The sequence below is a fragment of the Rattus norvegicus genome, chromosome 15 (assembly GCF_036323735.1).
Source record: "Rattus norvegicus strain BN/NHsdMcwi chromosome 15, GRCr8, whole genome shotgun sequence".
In the NCBI taxonomy this organism is placed as follows: Eukaryota; Metazoa; Chordata; class Mammalia; order Rodentia; family Muridae; genus Rattus; species Rattus norvegicus.
The window spans coordinates 51803317-51824929 of NC_086033.1; the positions used below are offsets into that span (position 1 = coordinate 51803317).

The 21613-nt window shown below is 46.8% G+C and overlaps 1 protein-coding gene across 6 annotated transcripts in view; it reads right to left on the minus strand.

The window, feature by feature from the left end:
- Positions 1-21613, minus strand: part of Slc39a14 (solute carrier family 39 member 14) — a 46744-nt gene that overhangs the window by 16800 nt on the left and 8331 nt on the right. For 2 of the 6 annotated variants that reach the window (XM_006252270.4, NM_001107275.1), the window contains 1 exon segment: positions 9821-9919. The exons of 1 other annotated variant lie outside the window; for it this stretch is intronic. The gene's annotated coding sequence lies outside the window, so the exon portion shown is untranslated. 6 annotated transcript variants of the gene reach the window in all.

Genomic DNA, 21613 nt, shown 5'->3' on the forward strand with positions numbered 1-21613 from the left:
CCCCAGCTCCGGAAAAAAAAAAAAAAAAAACCTCATTCTTCACTCAGGAGGCAGAAGCAGATGGCTTTCTCTGATTTTTAAGACCAGCCCGGTCTACTTAGCAAGTTCCAGGCCAGCATGGACTACACAGAAGACCTTCTGAAGTCAGTAAGTGAGTGAGTAAGTAAATAATAATTTTCAGGGTTGTGGGGTTGGGGATTTAGCTCAGTGGTAGAGCGCTTGCCTAGCAAGCGCAAGGCCCTGGGTTCGGTCCCCAGCTCCGGAAAAAAAAAAGAAAAAGAAAAAAAAATTTTCAGGGTTGCTCTTCGGTTGGATATACTTTCAGCCACACAACTAGAAGGACCGTACAGGGCAAAAAAAAAAGGCAGTCTGCAAAATTGTTATTTTGCAACTATAAAGTCGTCACCAAGAACCAGATTAATCTATGCTTTGTGGAATGGATCTTGGACAAAATTACACTGAAACCCACTGTTCAAAGGAAGTAGTTTGCCTGGCATGGTAGCATATGCACATATTCATCTCCCAGAACTTGGGAGATGAAAGCAGGATGAGGAGTTAAGGTCAGCCTGGGCTATATGAGACCCTGTCTCAAAAAAGAGAAATGAAGGAAGGGAGGGGGGAGGGAGGGAGAGGAGAGAGAGAGAGGAAGGGAGGGAGGGAGAGAGGAGAAGGGAGAGAGAAAAAAGGAAGGACAGAGGGAGGGAGAGAGGTGAGGGAGGGAGGGAGGGAGGGAGGGAGGTAAGTTGGCTATCCAGCTAGCCAGTTTCCAGCTGTCTATATTTTCCTCAAAGAGAGGGCTGGGGTCTAAGTAGATTTAGTTAAGAGAGATGCTGATGCCTTTTCCAAGGGCAGCTCTTCCTATGACCCTGGCATCCATTCATTCTTCCCTTAAGGAGAATCTGGGAAAGGTACACCTACTTAATAGATAAGGAAGCTGGGATCTGAGGCCAAGAAATGAGATCTCAAGGCAAACTGAATTTTTTATGAACTGAAGTCAGGTCTGAATGACGTCTAAGCCCTGGCATCCACCATAGGCTCAGCATGAAGAGAGAAAACATGTTCCCTGGATGCTGTGGAGAACCACGAAACTAACTCTGCAGGCCTCTGCACCGAGATCTGTCGGTTTCTCTCAGCACCAGTGGGGACCCTATATTCAGGCTAGGGATACCCTGAAGATCTGGGAGGTGGGACAGCTAGGGGTGCTGTGGGGGCTGGGCAGTCTTACAGTGCTCCTGCTGTAGAATCCTAGAACAAAGCACTGTTCCTATTTCAAATACCTTTCTCAAATTTCCCTTCAGCAACATCAAAATCCTACGAAAAAGGAAACAAATGCCCTGCATGTGGGCACTGTGGCTGATTTTACCTTGACCGCTCTACCTGGGTGGACATTCAGATAGAGGTTGGCATTTATGATGGGTTGGTTCTACGGAGGCCTGGTGGCCCTGTGGTCCCTCGCATGGCTTTTAGGGCAGCCTGGAACATTAGAGAAGTGTCTCCTGGCCATGCCGCGTAACACAAGTCTAGGGCTACCTGTGCTTCTTCAGGAAACCTCTTTCAGCATACCTCATGACTGCCAGGGTTTACAAAGACAGGTGGTGGTGGCGGAGGTGGCGGCAGTGGCTCTGAAGTGTAAACCAGTCCTTGCCAATGAGAAGACCCAGTGAGTGAGCAGAGCTCTGTCACCTGGATCAGCCCTTGAGCTCGTCCCACAAAAGAGTAAGGCAGCTGGGGCGGTTAGGAATCCTTGCTCCAAGGCCTCGGCGCTATGAACTCAGTAGCCCTGGCCTTTGGGATCGGGAAGGGAGAGTTGTGCTCGGGCAGAGATTTGCTCCCTTAACTAGTTATTCCTGGGGGTGGGGGTGGGGGTGGGGGATGTTTATAAAAGGCTCTCTGCAGTTAGCCAGGCATGGTGGCTCACGTTTGTAATCTGAGGGCTTGGGAGGCAGAAGAAGCAGGGTGATGGCTATTGGATCCACATAAAGTAAGCTCCAGGCCAGCCAGGGCTACGCAGGAAAACTCGAGAGAGCACACAGGCAGATAGACAGTACTCGGCAAACAAGCAAGCAAACAACAACAAAACCCAGATTCCCTGGAGGAAACAAAGAAAGAGGCAGAGAAACCACACACAGGTCTTACCAGAGTTCTTCCCTCAGTGGTGTACAGGAGCTCTTGTCCTCCCAGGGAGCCGAACCTAAAGTGTTAGTCAGACTGGGGCAGAGACAAGGCTCCAGTGTGTGGCTACTTGGTACAGGCCCTGCCCATTAAAGAGCTGCTGGAGTTTCCCACCCCTCTTACCACTGGGCTCAGGGTCAAAAGTAAGTTATTCTAAAGCCTCAGGTCTGTCTCTGCGCACTAGACCTAAGCCTCAGGGGACAAAGTGACATTCATCCTAGAATCCAGAGCAACGTGCTGGCCCCTGCCATCCTCAGGCTAAGCTGGAGTCCTGCTGACTGTCACCCCCCACACACCCCAGTCATGTCCAGAAGCACCTACAAATGTGGTTCTGCCGGCTCTGTTGGTATTTCTCTGCATTATTTACTGAGTTCTGTTTTTTTGTTGTTTTTTTTTCTAGACCTAACCAAGAGAAAGAAGCAAAGCACTTCCTTTTTCTGAGGTAGCTAGGTGGTAACTTGCCATGAAGTTCATTCAAGAAGCTTGATCACCAAGGAGAACAGAATAGGAGCTTGAAGGAACTTGGACAGGCCTCACCTACTACTCTCTACAGATTCCTCTGAGCACTGCCATAAAAACCAACAGACAGACAGACAGGCAGACAGACAGACACACTCGCACAGGGTCCAAGATGAACTTGGCCAAGGCAAGAGTGTTCCTGAGGCCACTGAAACGTGTACTTATGACCCTTCTCCTCCCTTGTCACATGGAGCACTTCTTAGGTGACCGAGCTGAATTTCAACCTCACCTAATCTTTATCTTTGAGGACAGGATGCCTGAAGGGCCAAAAGTTCCATCTCAGGAGAGCTAGCTAGAATTGGTTCTAAGATGGCTGCCCCAATTGACCTCCCCTGACAGTCTCTGACTTCACTACAGTCCAAGTGTTTGCTCAATGACACACTTCCCAGCTGACTTGATCATGACTAAAAGAGCACTGCTTTCTCTGTAGCCCCAACTGGGACAACCCAAATGATGAGCTGAGCTAGGCCACTTCTCACTAAGGCCCCAAGACCAGCAAGAGACGAACTGCCACCAATTCTTTGTCCTTTCCAACAGAAGGTTATAGGGAAAGCTCTTTGTGGGAGATGGGGAAGAGGAGGAGAGCTGACTCTCTCCAGTAAGGCTCCAACATGCTCCCACTTGCGCATGCGCATACACACTGACCTTAGGATAACTGCCAGCCTCAGCAGACTAAGTATTCCCTTCCAACAGAAACGGGAGCTACTCTACCGAAATAGTAGACTGAATCATGTCAGCATAACAGGAATCATTCACAAAAAAAGTCCCACAGCAGAGGACAGACCCACGTCCCTGCCACACCCCATTCTCCAGACCCAGAGAACAGCTCTGAACATCCTTAGCAGGCCTGTGGGCAGTGGGGAACAAATCAGCCTACCTGGTGGGAAGGAAGAGAGCTGTTTTTCTATTTTTTGGGGGGGGGGGGACGACAACAATAGAAAATTAGGCAAACACTGGCAAAGCCATGTATACTAGCATCCTAAGATTCAAGGAAAACAGTTCCGCCCATGGCCAGAACAGAGAGCCCACCAGATGATAGGACTTGGGAGGCTGAGGCAAGGGTGGGAGACACAAGTTCTGGGCTAACCTAGTCTCAATAGTTAAACACTATCTATAAACCAAAAATAAGCAAATCATAAAACAGGGCCTAGGGGAGACAGCTCGCTCGCTCTCCAGCTCCCATGGAAGAGCCAGCTATGGAGGCCAGGGCTTGTAACGTCAGCACGGGAAAGATGGAAGCAAGAGGACTCATGGGGTTTGCTGGCCATCCAGGCAAGCTTCAGGTTCAGGGGGAAACTCCGCCACAGAAGGAAGAAAAGGAACCATTAAGGAAGAAGCCCAACACTGACCTCTGAGTTCCATATATCTCCCACACATGCAGATTCACTCACATGTACACACACGGACATGTGTACAAATATGCTTGACACACACATGCAGGAGATAAACAACAAAAGGGCAGGAAGAGAGGAACTAAATAGCACCACCGAGGCACTAGTAGATTAAAGTTGTCAGAGAACCGAATTCTGCCAGCAACTCCGATCAGAAATACGGACAAAGGAAGCTTGAGATAACTTTTGTATGTGGAAGGAAAAACAGGGTTTCCAGTACCCACATGGAGGCTCACAATCATCTATAACTTCAGTGCCAGAAAATCCAATCCCTATTCTGGCTTCCACAGGCTCTTACACACAGATTTATATGATGTATATAAATGCACACAGGCAAATACACAGAAATATAAAATGAATCTTTAAGATGGGGGAAGCCACAGTCATGGGAGGTGGCTAAGGAAGACTTGAAATTCATGGTCCTACTGTCTTGCTTCAGCCTCCAAGAGTGGTGTATAGATGCACACCACCACGCCTGAGCAAAACACTCTTTACATGGGGATTAATCAGACTACTCTCATCTCCTTTATAGCAACATCCAACATCAGAAAATAAACAGGAATGGGCACACTACTCTGACAGAATGGCCTGGTGGTGCACACCTCTAATCCCAGCACTCAGAAAGTGTTATAAAAGCAAGCAGATTAGGAGTTCAAGGCTAGCGTTAGTTACATAGTGAGTTTGAGGTCAGTATGAGCACCAGGAGACTCTTTCTGGAGGAAAAACAAAAACATTATTCTTTGATGAGCCTTGAAGACCAAGTTTGTAATCCCAATGACTCAGGAGACTGAGGCAGGAGGATTATGGATTCAAGGCAAAGCCTATGGGTCACAAAGTTGAGTTCAAAGCCTACAAAGTATGTTCAAGGTTGATTTGGCCAATTTAGTGAGATCCTATTTCAAAAATTAAAAAAAAAAAAAGGTGAGGATAGAATTTGGCAGTTAAGTGTTTGCTTAGCAATAGTGTGAGGTCCGAGGGTCAATTCCTAGAAATTAAAAATAAATAAATAAAAATAGTATTATCCCTTGCCAAGATCTCATTAACAAGTAGAAATTCCCAAGCATAAAAGAAATCCCCTTGCCAAAGAAGAAAAACACTTCACAATGAAATGTATCTCTCTAACACACACACACACACCTCTCTCTCTCTCTCTCTCTCTCTCTCTCTCTCTCTCTCTCTCTCTCTCACACACACACACACACACACACACACACACCTCTCTCTCACACGGACACAAACACCTCCCTTTCTCTCACACATACACACACACATCACACACACACACACTAATAAAGAGAGAGTTTGGGAGTGGTGCAAAGAAGGAAATGAGGAGTTTGGGGAGCAAATGTAAAACCTTGTTTGTTGAATTTGGAGAGAGTGCTTTAATTAAGAGCCCTTGTTACTCTTACAGAGGACCTGGGGTTCTATTCCCAGTACCCACATGGTAGCTCACAACCATCTGTAACTCCAGTTCCTGGGGATTTGTGGCATCCTCAGGTCTCCTCCCATCTTCACAGACACCTAGCACTCATCTGGTACACATCTATATAGGCAAACCACTCAGAAACAAAAAAATTTTTAAAGGAAGTTGGTTGTAGCGGGGCCCATCTGCAAACCCAGCCTTCAAGACAGAGGGTGAGGCAGGAGAATCATCTAGCAGGTTGAGGACCAGAGCACCCAATGTACATAGATAGCTAAGAGACCTTGCCTGGAAACAAGGTAAAAGGAAACCTCTGCCCACTCTGACTTCCACACATGATCTATGGTACACATCCACCTACACAAAACAATAGTAAACTAAATTCTTTTAAAGAGAGAACACCTACAAAGGCAGAAACCGTGACTAGAAGAAATCCTTTTTAAAAAAGTTGGCATTCTAATAATGTAATTAGCATAATCATGGTGTGGGGGAGGGGAGACTAGCACAGTGTGTGAAGGCAAATGTCTTCCTCTGAAATAGAGCAAGGGTCAACAGGCACAGTCTAAAATTAAAAGAAATAATTACAGAGGATTCACAAGTGCTTACCATTGCAGGGTAGAAAATTCTCTCTTCAGAGAACACATTTCTTTACACTTTACCTTCGCTTACTACAGTTTCTTTTTCTTCTGTTATGGCCAAGGAATTTCAAACCTTTCCACAGGAGTATTTATACCTATTTTTCAATGTCCATTTCTGTGTGATTATGCCTGGGAGAATCTTTTGAATACTGACAATGTATTTTTTATTTGCAGTTTGTTTTCTGATCCAGGGTCTCTCTACTTAGCCCTTGGCTGTCCTGGAACTCACTCTAGACCAGGCTGCTGTTCAGCTCACAGAGATCTGGCAGCCTCTTCCTCCCAAGTGCTGGGACTAAAAGCATGCACCACCACGGCCCAGCAAAAGGATAGATATTCTGAGGCCTGGAGTCGGTGTGGTTTTGCTTTGTTCTGCTTCAGTCTATTAATCAACTCCAGTCTGTGATGTGGGCATGCAGCAAGGTTAGAAAAGACAGGGACTCAGCATCACTGATTTCTCCCTCCCTCCCTCTGAAACAGAGTCTCATCTAGCCTAAGCTGCCCTCAAGTTTATATGTAGCTGAGGCTGATTTTGAACTCCTGATGTTCCTGCCTCTGCCTCCTGAGTGCTGCAATTCTCAGAGTCACACCAGTTTATGCAATTCTGGGGATCAAGCCTAGAGCCCTGGGCATAGTAGGCAAGCACTCCTGTCGACTGAGCTACAACTCAGCCCAAACTTTCTTAAGTACAGCACAAAACCCAAAACCCACTGGGCAGTGGTGGCACACTTACGAGGCAGAGGTGGGTAAGTGTCTATAAGTTTGTGGTCAGCCTAGTCTATAGAATGTGTTCCAGGACAGCCAGCTCTATAAAGAGAAACCCAGGGGGTTGGGGATTTAGCTCAGTGGTAGAGCGCTTGCTTGCCTAGCAAGCACAAGGCCCTGGGTTCGGTCCTCAGCTCTGGAAAAAAAAAAAAAAAAAAAAAGAGAAACCCTGTCTCAGAAAAACTAAAACCAAACCAAAGTGAACCAAAACGAAACACCTAGAACCCCACAGAAACAACTGCTGACACGTCTGATCATAAGAGTTCTTCTATAAACATTTCACTATAATATCTTCCATCTTTATGGTCAAACTAACACTGACACAGTGACCTGTGCAGAGAGCTAGTACTCTCTCTTTTCTTTGCCTCCCTTTGTGGAGCTGAGGGCCTTGAATAGGCTAAGCAAATGTTCTACCTACCAACAGGTTACAGCACCAGACCGGTCAGCAGCCTTAAAACACAGTATTCAGGTAAATACTGCCTCTGGAGTCCGAAGAACTTCAAGAAGAACTATGGAGGTGCAGATTTGTGATCCATCCCAGCTACTCAAGTGGCCAGAGGCAAGAGGAGTAAGTTCAAAGACAGACTGAGCAGCTTCTAAGGACCCTGTAGCAGGATACAGGTAAAGTGGTACCCACCTGTAATTCCAAGCATTTGGGAAGCAGAGGTAGGACTGGCAGGAGTTTAGGCCAATCTTAGTCATATCATGTAGAGGCTACCTTGGGCTACAAGAGATCCTGTCTGACCTCCACTTCCCCCAAACAGGCCCTGGCTCCCCCCCCCCCCAAAAAAAGGCCAAGAATGTAGGTTCTAGGACTGAACCCCCGGAACCAAAAAATAAAAGAAAGGGAAGGGGGTGGTGGTTATTGAGGTGGTGTACACCTGTAATCTCAGCCCTCCACAAGCTGAAGCAGGAGGATTATTTCAAGTTCAAGGGAACCCTAGGCAGCAAAGGGGGATCCTGTTTGAAATTAGCAAAAAGAGATTAACTAGCCCATCTCAGTCCCTACCCATTCATTGAATGAGCATGGTCCAGAGGCCTTACCTACTGAAGACACGCTATCCTTAGTCTTCCTTCACTCAAGGCAAGAGCCAATGAACAATACAGCTGGAGCACAGCCTTGTTTTCCACTCCAGGCATTCAACTGTTGTATTGTTTCATTCCCTCCCACCAAACCACTTTACAGTTTTCCTAGTTCTGTCCCAGAACCCAAACCTCAAGCTATGGCATGCCAAAGGCCACCCAGGGTGGGCGACTTCCAGACAAGCACAGGAGGGGCAGGGGCTCACTCATTCACCCTAAGAAATCTCAGGCTGTTAAAACAGGAAGAATGGAAGACCATTAAAAAGAAAAAAAGGTCAGTGGCAGCCCAGAAGCAGGAAACAGAATCAGAACCGGTGGCCTGGAGCTCACCATACAATTATCTGCTGATCTCCCCCACTGTGTGTCAGCACAGTGGAAAGGAGGTTAGAAGGCCAGAGACTGGTGCTAAGAGCCTGGGGCAGCCAGCATAAACTGACCAGGAAGGCTTATTAGCCCCAAGCTGAGCCTGGAATGAGTTTAATGACATCTAAGTCCAGGGTTGGAACCAGGAAGGGGGAGGGGGGAGCATACTTCAGGGCTCCAAGCCCACCAGGAATCTGGGCCCAAGAAAGCCAGAACTTCCAAATGTCTTCAGGCTGGGAAAGACGGGAAGTGGTCCAAGGCAGGACGCCAGCTCTTCCCACCCAGGCTTGATGAGAACTGCCCCTGTTCTCATCCCACACCCATCAGCATTTCCCAGATTGCAAAAGTGTGGCCTGTCGCCCTCTAAATTCACGACTGTTTGCCAGACCAGTGTCCCAAGTGTGGCCTAAGCAGTGTGGGGCTCACTTACACCCATCACTTACATCACTGCTTAAGCAAATGCTTCCAGCTTGTCATTCAGAGTCAAACAACAAAGCAAGGCCTGGTAACTTTATCATAAATGCTCTTTCTCATGGGCATCTCAATTGCATTCTCTTCTGGGGAGCCACACATATCACTCTGAGCTCCCCAACTCTTTTGGATACTAAATTTCTTGGTCTTCCAACAAGCCTGCTTAACTAGATTTTTGTTCCTAAAAGGCAAAGAGGGTCCTCTAGTACTCCTTTGTCAATGTAAGTCTGGTACAGTGTTCACACAAGGGACCATGTGCAGAGAATTTCTGACCAAAGATGAGAAGTTTAACTTCCCATCTTACTAAAGTCTACAAGGCCCCTACAGACCAAAAACTCCTTGTACATACATTCTATGTCTGTAGATGTCACCACAGGCCATGTGAAGTCACCCATCAGGATCATATATTGTTCCTTCCTCTAAACTATTCTTATTGTGAATTTACACACACACACACACACACACACACACACACACACACACACACCAGCACAAATGTACAAACACACTTTTGTTTTGCCTTTTATTTCCAGAATAGATTTTGCTTTGTAACTCTTGAAGGCCTAATACTGAACACGTAGCCCAGGCTAGACTTATACTCATGACAGTCCTCCTACTGAGGACTAGGATTATGGGTAGGCACCATCACACTGGGTACTTTGCTTATGTTAAATAAGCTGAAAGCTAGCTTATTCCTACCAGACCTAAAACCCAGTCCCTGCCCAGCACACATCAGCTCCCAGAAGTGAAGAAAAATGAATCCATGTTCAACCTTGGCTGTATAGCAAGTCTGGGCTACATGAGATTGTCTCAGAAAATCAGAAAGAAATAAAAAGCAATGGCAACCAAAATCTACCTTAGTCCAAGAGTTCATTCATTCAAGAAATGTCACTTCCTGCCAGTTACCAAGAATAATGTAAGTCCCTGAGATGGAAATGACACCAGGTACCCCCCCCCCCCCTCACAGAACAGGGAAAGCAAGCCCGACACAAAAAACTTACCAGCACGGTGAGGTCAAGGCTACTTGCAGCTCAAGGTTTACCTGGTCAAACTGAGCCAACAGAGATTCCACCCTGGATGTTAAGTAGCCTGGAGACACACTGGAAGAGAAGCAAAAAAAGGCTGAGCTCCCAGGGCCTACTCCAAAGATCCTGTTGCTGAACTATGCTGTAAGGGGTTGCTACACGGGCATCTGGTAGCTGTGGCATAAAGACATCCCTGCCAGGGAACCATTCCAACAAGACAGATGTCCTCGGGTCTATCCTGAAGAAGAGAAGGCCCAGCCTCTTCCCACAAAACAGTTACAGATTCAATGAGTCCATCTAACTGGCACAGTCTGCGTCACACTGGGAATTTGAGCAGCACAGGATGTCAGAGTACAGTCTGGTTTTGTTTTCTTGTGCAATGCCTAAGTGCTAACCTAGAGCCTTATGCATGTTAACACTCTGCATGAGGGCCACAGAGAGACTCTGGAACCATGTACTCATAAGGAACCAGAGAACATAACAGAGAGACACTGAGCTGTGGAAAAGTGAATCAAAGGGTCTGGGAAGAAAGATGATCCCTGGGGAGTTAGTACTGAGACGCTGCTGGGAAGTGGGGGAAGGGAGACTACCAGTAAGCTACACTTCTAGACCACGTGCGTGTGTGTGTGTGTGTGTGTGTGTGTGTGTGTGTGTGTGTGTGTGTGCCATGTGCACACAGTGCCTGCAGAGGCCAAAAGAGGGCATCCGATGCTGTGGGACTGGAGTAACAGATAGGCTTTGAGCCACTATGTATGTAGGTGCTGTGAGTGGAACCCAGGTCCTCTGAAGGAGCAGTTGGTGCTGTTAACACTGAGGCACCTCTCCAGCCCCAGGAATGTGTATTTTTGTTTCTCTACCCTTGGTAGGCTGAACCATAATTTATTTGCAAAATGAAGTGCATTATACAGAAGACAGGACACTACGAGTAGGTTACCAATTTCATTAACAGACATCAGGGGACAAGTTAATGTGTGCCCCACCACCACCACCACAGACAAATAAGGGAAAACAACAGAACACTCAACCTGGTGTCAGAGGTGGCCAAGAGAGCTCACCTAAAGTGAAGTTCAGACCCCTAGAACATGTCAAAATAAGCTGGGGGGAGGGGGTGCGCCTCACAGTGGGGGAGGGGGTGGAACACTCTAAGAAGTTGTAGTCACACTTAGGAACTACTGGAGATGGAACATCTTCTACTTGAAATCCATAGTGTCTAAGATACACAAGAGGTCACACGGGATAGGATTATAAGCTATAAATACAAGCCTTGAAGGATTCAAGAAATCATATGGTTCAGCAGTGGTGGGAAGAGCAAACCCAGTCTCAAGCATGCTAGCCAAGTGTGCCGCCATTGCTCTGTCTCCTTTACCTATCTTATCTCTGCTTGTATGTTTAACTGATTGATTTGTTTATTCGCAGCCTCAAACTATAGTTCAGGTTGGCTTGGAACTCACTATGTAGCGTAGGCCAACCTAAAACTCCTGGCAATCCTCCTGCCCCAATTATCAAAGAGCTGGGAGTACAGGCATGAGCTACCAGGCCTGGCATTTACATTCTTGTCTGCATCATGGAGAATGGGTAGGGAGGCAGGTGGTTGAGGAGCAGGAGATTAAACAGCAGGCTCTCAGAGACACCCAAGTGAAAACAGAGAACCAGTTTGGCCTTACAGGCAAGAATTCTTTGTGTCGGACTCAGACTTAACAGCAAACCAGGCTAGATTATACGGACCTCAGAATTCTGCAAGCAGAATTAGAAATGAGACCACCCGAAAATTCAGGCTAAGACATGTTCGCTCAATGTTCCTGCTGCAGCAGGCAGGCAATTTAAGAAATGTGCACCTCGGCTCTGTGGTAAAACATACCCCAAGGGCCTTTGGCTGAGCTGCTTGGTGAATGGCCAAGACTATCTGCCCCAGCACCCCTTCTCCCCAAAACCCTCCAGTCCTCTTGCAAGCCAGTTCAAGCTCAAGACCTCCTCAAAGTTGGGCAGTCTCCATGAGACACCCTGGTGTGGGCATTATTCGAAGGAAGTAGTTCTTTAAGTGTACAATTTGAGTTCACCTAAGAACCTGCTGGAAGGGCAAATTCTCTGCATCTCCAGGCAAACCAGAAACCTGGTTGGCCCAGGAGTGTGGGTTTTACTGGGGGCTCTGGCAATGTTCCTGCACAAGCCTAAGGCTTGCCACTCTGCTTCCTTGAAAACCAAAGGGGCAATAAAAGGGACCGCATGGCCCTTTCTACCAGTATCTAACCTTCCTGACTGGTCCCTGCTTGCTGCCCGGCACCTAGACACCCTATACTCATGAAAAAGAGGGTTACTTAATAAAAAAGTAAAGAAAAATGCCCATTTCCAAATTGGGGAAGTAGGCAGCAGAGAGACAGACAGACGTGACACCCACCAATGCTAAATCTTCTCCTACACAGCATGCTCTTTGGTTACAGCCGTCGGTGAGGTGAGTCACTGATTACTAAGGCTTTCCCACATCCTCTGCTTCTTCACTGTGTGACCACAACCAGAGCATCTTGCTTCCTAAGATCCCAACCCAGTGTACTGATCCTTAGTCTAGCCACTAGGACACTCCCTCCTCATTTCCCTGGCTGGCTTCTTCTCTCTGGTACTCTGCACTCTGTCTGGTAGCCAGGGCTCTCCCCCTTTAGGATCTAGCTTGCCTTCCACCTTCATTTCCATTGTTGTTTTCCTGGGCTCTGGGCTCTACGTAGAAAACACACACACACACACACACACACACACACACACACACACACACACACACCGCCGCCAGCGCCGCCGCCGCCACCGCCGCCGCCGCCGCCGCCACCCACTTCACCCCTGCACCACCACTCTGGGCTCAAAAGTGTGATGAAGTTAATAGGAATCTAACCATGTACATGCTCACCCTATCTCTAAGGTGAGGAGGATCCAGGAACGAGGAGGCCGTGCAGAAATGTCTCTCCTCCCCAGCACTGCCTCACCACACACACACCCATTCTTTCCTTCTTCCTCTTTGTGTCAATGTCATGGCACTTAGAAAGACAGGCTTCGATTTCAGGTTAACTGCTTTGATTGTTTCTGAACAGTCCAGGAGGTTGGCAGGGCCTTCTGACAGAGTAGCTTCCTCCCTAGGCATTCCTGTACTGCCTAGGGCTTCTGTGCGGAAGCACTGCGTAAGGCTGAGAGGAGCAAGAGAATAGGCATGGGAGCATCTTCTAGAAGCTCCCTGGGTTGAAAGGGGCAAGGGAGATGGTGAAGGCCCTGCATCTTCCTGATTTACCCCCCTCAGTCCTGGCTGGACCTCCATAGAAGTTGAGAAGTTAAAGCACAGATGGGTTCCTACAGCGAAGCCACACAGGCTTCTGGTTCATCCCACACAGAGCTGCAGATCAGTAAGTACATGCTACACAGATGAAGGCCACATGAGCAAACCTGCTGACACACTGCCATCTCCAGGCCATATGCGCAAAAGTGAGTTCCCTAACAGGGTAGCTATTTCTGCATGTATCTCCACTCCTTCCCCAGTCTCTCACAAACTGCTTGCCTATTTAAAAAGGATCAACATTCTATCCAGACTTAAAGGCTTACTCTAACCCTAGCTCCAATTTGGGTAATTTTCAGACACAGAGACAGACATTAAGATAGTTCTAAGTGCTGGAAAAACAGCCTAGGTGGTAAATGTTTGCCTTGAACGTGTAAAAACCTAATTCAATAACCAAAACAGAGTAAAAAGAAGTTGGGTGTGGAGTTATGTGCTACAGAGGAGGAGACAGGTAGATTGAAGGCTGACTGGCCACCCAGCCTAGAGTACTTGAGCGACCCCTTCTAAAAAAGAAAAAGTGGAGTCTGGAGAAATGATCTAATGGTTAGAAGTACATACTATTTTGCAGAGGGACAGAATTCTGTCCCCAGGATCCCCAATGTCAGGATCAAACACTTGTTCACCACTCCAGCTTCAGGGTGTCTAGCACCCTCTTCTGGCCTCCATGGGTACCTACACCCACACTTACATACACATATGTACACATAGTTAAAATAAATGAAATCATTTCAAAAAAGAGTGGGCAACACCTGGGTAACACCCCAGGCAGTCCTCTGGCCTCTATACACTAGTGCATGCAAACACATACACCAACACACATATATACAATACACAATTAGTTACTGAAGCACCATACATCAAAAAGCCTGTGGATAACCCAAAGCCCCCTGAGCCAGGAGGTAGGTAGAAAACCTGCACGAGACTCTCAGGATGGAACTGGATGTGACAGAGTGCACACAGGGAGCTTTTAACCGCATGACACTATTTGTAAGAGACCCTTCTAGTAAGACCTGGAGAGCATGTCTGAACCTGGAACACTACACAGGAAACGTCTGTGGCTAAGCACCCAGCTCAGTTTTCCTGGAAATGCCAAAGGAGCAGGAGGAATTTGAGAAGAGATGTTGACATGTTGGTTACTGAAAAATCTCTGACCTGGCCTTCTACTCCACACCTACCCAGCTATCAAGACCTCTCCCCTCCCCCAATTTATTTACTCTTATGTACATTTGATGTTTGGTCTACATGTCTGTCTGAGGAAATTGTGTCCCCTGGAACTGGAGTTACAGAGAGTTGTGAGCTGCCATGTGGGTGCTGGGAATTGAACCCAGGTCCTCTGGAAGAGCAGCCAGTGCTTGTAACCGCCGAGCCTTCTCTCCAGCACGAGTCCTTTCCTTAGTGTAATAGTGTAACAGATACATACAAACATTAATTCTACATTTAATCAAAGCACTACTGATATAGTATTCTTAGCTTTAATGGAGTTACTGTTTTCTCCCCAGAATTAAATTGAAATTCTAACCTTTTGCTGGGCCTTAACAGTCACTACATTAGCTGGGTATGCATATGCCTTTATGCACTTGGGAGGCAGAGGTGGGTGGATCTCTGTGAGTTCAAGGTCAGCCTGGGCTACATAGTGAGACTCTGGCTCAGAAACACAAAGCCAATCAGAAGAAAGGGATGAGAGATAGGTCCCCACATCCCTGAGAATTAAGTACCTAAAGTGGCAGATATCTGATAATCTCATCAAAAATAATAACATTTTGCTTACTTTTCCTCTGTGGTAGGGGAAGTAAAGGGGAGCCCCACAAGCCCAGGCTGTTTCTACAACTTCTCAGCTGCTCATGGAAACTCTGAGTTTTGCTCCCATTACGCACACAGCCCCAGTCAATGTGCCAACTGCACAGTATTGCTGGGGGAGGGGGCTAGAGTGGCTGCCCGGAAGAGGGAGTGGACAACAGTCAAGGTCAGAGCCAAGCACACAGGGAAGGCAGCTCACCCACAGTCAAGGTCTCTGTCCTGGGTTTCTGGATGTCAGAAGGTGGCAGTAGGGGGAGGGGGCACAGAAACAGAAACACGGGAACTTTGTTCCCAGGGATGGACAGGCTGTCCTGTGGGGCATTTTGGTTAGCTGCCCAGTTCTGGGGGAGTGGGGTGACTGTACTTTTTTGCACCTTTCTGGGAAATGGGATTGGAATAGTCATGGCTTGCTGCCCTGGAAACCTTCCAGAGACCTGGTATCCTGAGAACTAGCCCAGCCCGTCACATGCAAAGTGTCCTAACACTGAGGAAGTCGCACTGGAGTCCCCAAAGGCTAGTGATGTCCCACAGGCCAGGGATGGCAGAGCATGGGTCCAATCTTCAGGGAACACAGCCAGCCTCCTGGCAGGTCACCAGGGCTGCAACTAGACCCCAAGCTTGTGGTCTAGGAAAACAAGAGTCTCTATGGACTGGCAGAGGACCTCTCTGACTTCCTTCTTGGGCTTCCAGTTAAAATAAAATAAAATAAAACAAAACAAAACAAAACAAAACAAAAAAAACCCCACTGCTGGCTAGGTCAGCCACTGTCCCTAACAGGTCTTCATCTATGGTATAAGAGTTGGCGGTCCCCACACCCCACCTCCAGCAACACACGTGGACACAAGCCATAAGAAACAAAGAAATGGTCTTCTGGAATGGGTCCAGGATCAAGTTAGCACAAGAGGAACTTAACCAATCATTATTTATTTCTGTTTTTAAATATTTTACTTTAGTTTGGTAACAAGGATTGAAGCTGCAGTTTGTACCTGCCAAGCAATCACTAACCACTATGTTATATTCCCAGCCTTCTATTTATTTACTTATTAATTAATTCACTTTTGATTTTTCAAGGCTGGGTTGTACCGTGTGGCCCTGGCTGGCCTGGAACTTACTCTATAGACCAGGCTGGCCTCAAACTCACAGAGATCAGCCTGCCTCTGCTTTCCAAGTGCTGGAATTAAAGGCATGTACCACCACTGCTAAAATATTTTTTCTTTTTGAGTAATTTATTTTTTATGTGCATCAGTGTTTTGCCTGCATGTATGTCCGTGGGAGGGCGTCAGATCCCCTGGAACTGGAGTTACAGAGAGTTGTGGGCTGCCATGTGAGTACTGGAAATCAAACCTGGGTCATCTGGAAGAGCAGCCAACACTCTTAACTGCTGAACCATCTCTCCAGCCCCTCTTTTTAATTTAAAAACAAAACAAAAACCTCAAAACAAACAAACAAACAAAAAGGCAGTGTTTCACCAAGTTGCCCAGACTGACCTCAAAATGTAAGATCACCCTACCTCTGCTACAAAAGTGGTGGATTACATGCCTGCCCCAGAAGCATATACTGGATAAGGGGTTAGGTACCACTTACTCAGAAGTCTCACAGGCCCAAATTGTAGCCTCCTGCTTCCATCTGCTGGGATGACGAGAAGCCATCTCTCCAGGCATTGGCTTCACAAATGCTAGGCAAGCACTTTACTGTGCGTATGCATTTGGAGCCTTTTGCATTTCTGCACATTTATTTATTTTTATGTATAACTGTGTGCATCCCTGTGCCACAGTATGCATGGGAGCCAGTCCTCTCCCTCCACCCCGTGAGTTCCTGGGATCCAACTTGGGTTATTCCACCAGCACCCACTCACTCACTGGCCTTGCATTTTATTTGATTATTTAATTATCAGTATGACTAAACATTTTTAAGTTTGCAAACAGTTGTATTTTTGTTTTCCCAATTGCCTGCTTCTTGCTTCTTCTCATTTGTGCTGAAACACACACATCTTTTTCTTGGTGGTTTATTTAGGAGTCCATTGCTGAGGCTGGGGAATGGCTCAGGACTTGTGATTGGTTGCCAGAACCCATACTGAGTGGCTCACAACTATCTGCAACTCCATCCCCAGGGGATCTGTGCTAGCCTCTGTAGACACTCGAGTGCACATACCACTTACATACACACTCAGGGATGCATGCATGCGCATACACACACCACCTTGATGTTTAAAGAACCTGTGCCCCTGGGAGGGGGCTTTGGTCACATGTTCAAATGTTTCCCTAATTATTTCCTTTTTAATTTTGCTCAGCTGGTACTGGTGACATGATAGTCTTTCTTTTCCATGTATTTCTTTTCATGTATCAGTGTGTATATTTCATATATTAGTGTGTATGAGCTCATGTGCATCATGTCATGCAGCAGCCCAAGGAGAGCGCTGCTATCTGTTGAAAATGGAGCTGCAAGCAGTCGTCAGTTGCCATGTGGGTGCTAAGAATCAAACCCAGGTCCTCTGCAAGAGCAGCCAGCGCTTTTAATCACTGAGCCTGGGCCATCTTCTCAGCTCCTGGCAACACAATTTTTCAAACAAAAGCCAAAACAATTTCCCTTAAAGTTTCTGCGTTTACTAGCACGATGAGAAAAACCTTCCCCAATCTAGGCATGGGGTTCACTTTCCCTAGGCCAGGCATGGGAGTACACATCTGCAACCTCACTCAGTACCTGGAGCAGACAGCATCAAGTGCTCCATGAAGTCAAGGCTAGCCCAATCCACACGGCGAGTTTCAGGCTAACAGGCTACAGAGACTGTCGAAAGGAAGAAACAATGACAAAGACTTTGTAGTTACAGACATAGACATTTGAATTTCTTGCATTTAAAAACTTGAATCTCTAATCCACCTAGAATTTACTTTGACCTAAGAAAATCTAATTTTCTTTTTCTAAATAATTAGCTGGTTATCCCAATGTTGCTAAATCATATTTTCTATTATTTCTTTATTCTAAAGCACATATATTCCTTTCTAAAGCTCAATGTGGACTTCAGGTATCCTGAGGCTCAGGGATCTGGAAACCAAACTCAAGTCATCAGGCTTGATGCCATTTACTTACTGAGCCCCTTACTCATTTACTCATCAGCCCCTTAGCCCCTCCCCCACCCCAACTCACTATGTAAGCCAGGCTGACCTCAAACTCATGGAGATTCACCTGCCTCCTGGATTTTTTTTTTAAAAAGGTTCATTTATTTTATGTGAGTACGCTGTGGCTGTCTTCAGACACACCAGAAGAGGGCATCAGATTCCATTACAGATGGTTGTGAGCTACCATGTGGTTGCTGGGAATTGAACTCAGGACCTCTGGAAGAGCAGTCAGTGCTCTTAACCGCTGAGCCATCTCCCCAGGCCTTTTTTTTTTTTTTTTTTTTTTTTTTGCCTCCTGGATTAAAGGCATGTAGCACTCCACTCTTTTCTGAAGTTTTACTTTGAGATAGGATCCAGCTTACTAATTCAATCCCTGGTACTAACCCCAAACGAACAACAAATCACAACCTACCAAGGAAAAGCAATCAGTGTACAACGAAAAGGACTGCTAAAATGAAGGTAACCTGTTTAATGATATGCATACAGAGATGAGGAGTTATAAGAGGCTCTGGGGCCAGCAAGATGGCTCAGTGGGTAATAGTGCCTGCGGTAAGCCTGGTGACCTGAGTCCAATCCCTGGAACCCCCTTCAATGGGTAAATGGAGAGACCATCCTCCACAAAAGTGTTCTCTGAACTCTACACACGTGCCATGGCAGATGCACTCCCCATCATACATACACATATAAAATAATGCTAAATAAAAATAAGAGGTAAGAGTGCTCTGGGTCACACAGACCTTAGCCTGACCCCTGACCCCACATTATCAGCTTCAAGGACCCAAGGTCAAGACACAAGCCAATGGGACTTAACTACCTTACAACGATTCCTCCCTCAGAATAGTTGAAAAAAGTGAGATCTGGACTAGAAATATAGTGCCTGCCACACAGAAACCACTCAATAAATGTTAGATGTCTAGGAGTGACATGAACAAGAGAAATAAAGAAGGTGTGGAGATACAGCTCAGAGCTGGAGCACTTGAGTGGTCCCTCAGCCCCAGCCCTGCACTTCTTACAGGAACACACCACACCTGGGAGTCCTCTGTCCTCCGTACAGTGCTGAAGAGCATCTGATCAGGAAAGTCAGATCAGTCCAGAGGGACTCTCAGATCTGCAGCGCTGGGGCAGCAGGGAGCCTAGGGTTGGGCTCTCAGCCAGAGCATCCAGGCCTGCTTTCTGTCACAGGGCTGAATGGCAGTATCCTCCTCCCTCCTCTTGTTCACAGGTCCATGAACCAGATTCCATACAAAGGTTATCTTCTTGCATAATCTGAAACCTCAGGATGTGATGTGAATAAGAAACGGGGCTTCTGCTGATGAAGTCAGGCAAGGATCTTAAAGAGGAAAGCATTCTGGAGTCTGGATGGGCCCTGAATCCAGTGGCTCTTGCCTTTATCAAAGGAGAGGACATGGGGACAAACACACACAGAATTAAAGAAGGTGGCATGAGGACAGAAACAGAGGCTAGAGTCATGTAGTCACAAGCCAGGAAGTACCAAAAGCCACACCCCTACCTCATCGTGTAACTACCTCCCCCACCTGGACCTGATGGTGAAAAATGGCAGGAAGGATTTTTTAACCGGAAGAGCTGTTGGAGCAGAGTCCCACCCACATTTGATTTCAGGCTTCTGGAACCACAGAGAATACTGTGGTTGTTTGAAACCATGAAGCCATCAATCTCTGGCAACCTGTCAGGAAAATGAACACTAGGTAAATACGTTGGTGCTAGAATCAAGTCGGGATCGCTTTAGTCATGTTTATAGTTCCAATGACTCCTGTGACCCTTGCTTTGTTTGTGGGCAGCACCTGTAATTGAGGTGGCACTCCTGTGCCACACCTCCTGAAGAGCAGGAGGCTGCAGCTGGTGGCTGAAGTAAGACTGGTGGAGGCACTGACCTGCATGCAGATGGAGGTAAGAGAATCAGGAGTTCAAGGCCTTCCTCAGCCACACAGTGAGTGCAAGGTCAGCTCAGGTTACAGGAGACCCTGCCTTAAACATTAAAAGGGAGAGAGGGAGCTGGGCATGTGCCTACACCAGGAGAGTGCTTGCCTAAAATAAACAAAGCCATAGCTTCAATCCTAACCACAATCGTGTGGTGGCACCTGCCTGTAATCCACCTGCCTGTAATTCCAACAGTGGTGGTGAAGGAAGAATCTTAAGTTCAAGGTTTGAGGGCCCACCTATGATTCATCAGATCCTGCCCCAGAAACAAAAACAAGAGACATCAGGAAATAGGGAGAGAGGGTTTTCTAGGAACTGAATGTGGTCCCTGGCTAGCAACCAGAGGAGGGGGAAAATCCATCCTACATCAACAAGAAGCTGACTTCTTCCCAACCTTGCAAGCCACCCTTCCGGAAAAGAATGATGATTTGGCTCTTCAATTTAGTTTTGTAGGACCCTCAGCAAAGCCCGACTGGCCAGCAGGAATGGGTAATCACAGGAATGGGTAATCACAAAACTGGGTAATCACAAAACCTATAGTGGTGCACTAACATGCCTGCCTGTTTCCACACACAACACCACACACTTCCACTTCCTAGAAATATGTATGAATGGCAAGTTCTGGTCACGGAGGGCAGACCCAAGCTGAACAGGTCCCTACTCTAATTAGATCTCCATTACCCTTCCTACTGACAATGTTACCCACATGACTACCTGAGCAGAGGGGTCAGAGGACACTCAGGATAGTAGTTTCTACTGTCAATTAGCTTTCACCCAGGTGGCCTTTTAACATCAGGATACATAGTATGTTACAATATGTAACTATGAGTTACAATAATACAGAAGCTACAAAGTTAACAAGACTACTGCTTAGGACATATGCAAAGCCAGGCAGTGTCACACGCCTACGAAGCCAGCACTGGGGACACCGAGGCAGAAGATGGATGAGACTGAGACCAGCCTGGGATAAACAGAGATCCCATCTCAGAAGAAAGATGTGGACTGGAGAGATGGCTCAGCAGGTAAGAGCATTAGCCCCAAGCCGGGCCAGAGTTGCATCCTCAGAACACACAGGCTAGAACCAGTTCTTGCCAGTTGTGCTCTGACCTCTGCCCAGATGTGTGTGTGTGAGAGAGCACATACAATCAATCCATGAATGTAAAAAGAAAAAACTTAAAGACAGATGGAGCAGTTATCTTCACTGCTAAGTTTTCTGAGTTCTAATTTAAAAGGATATACATACATGCATGCATGCATGCATACATACATACATACATACATACATACATACATACGTGTGTGTATGTGTGAGTATGTGTGTGTCTTTGCCTTTTCTCTCTTTTCCGTGGATACCAGCCAAAACTCTAAGCAGACTTGGCCCAGACACTCTGGCTGTTATTTGTTTTTCTTAAGACCCTCCCCACACTCCTCCTGCAGCTGCAATAGCTGAAATGTCCTGAGCTTCTTCCTGTCTTCATCCCCTTCCTTCTAGCCAGTGTTAGCTTTACAACTCACTTGGCCTGTTTTTCCTTCAAACTAATAAAATGGTCCTTGAGCTTTAAGATAGATAGACAGACAGACAGACAGACAGACAGACAGCAGATACAG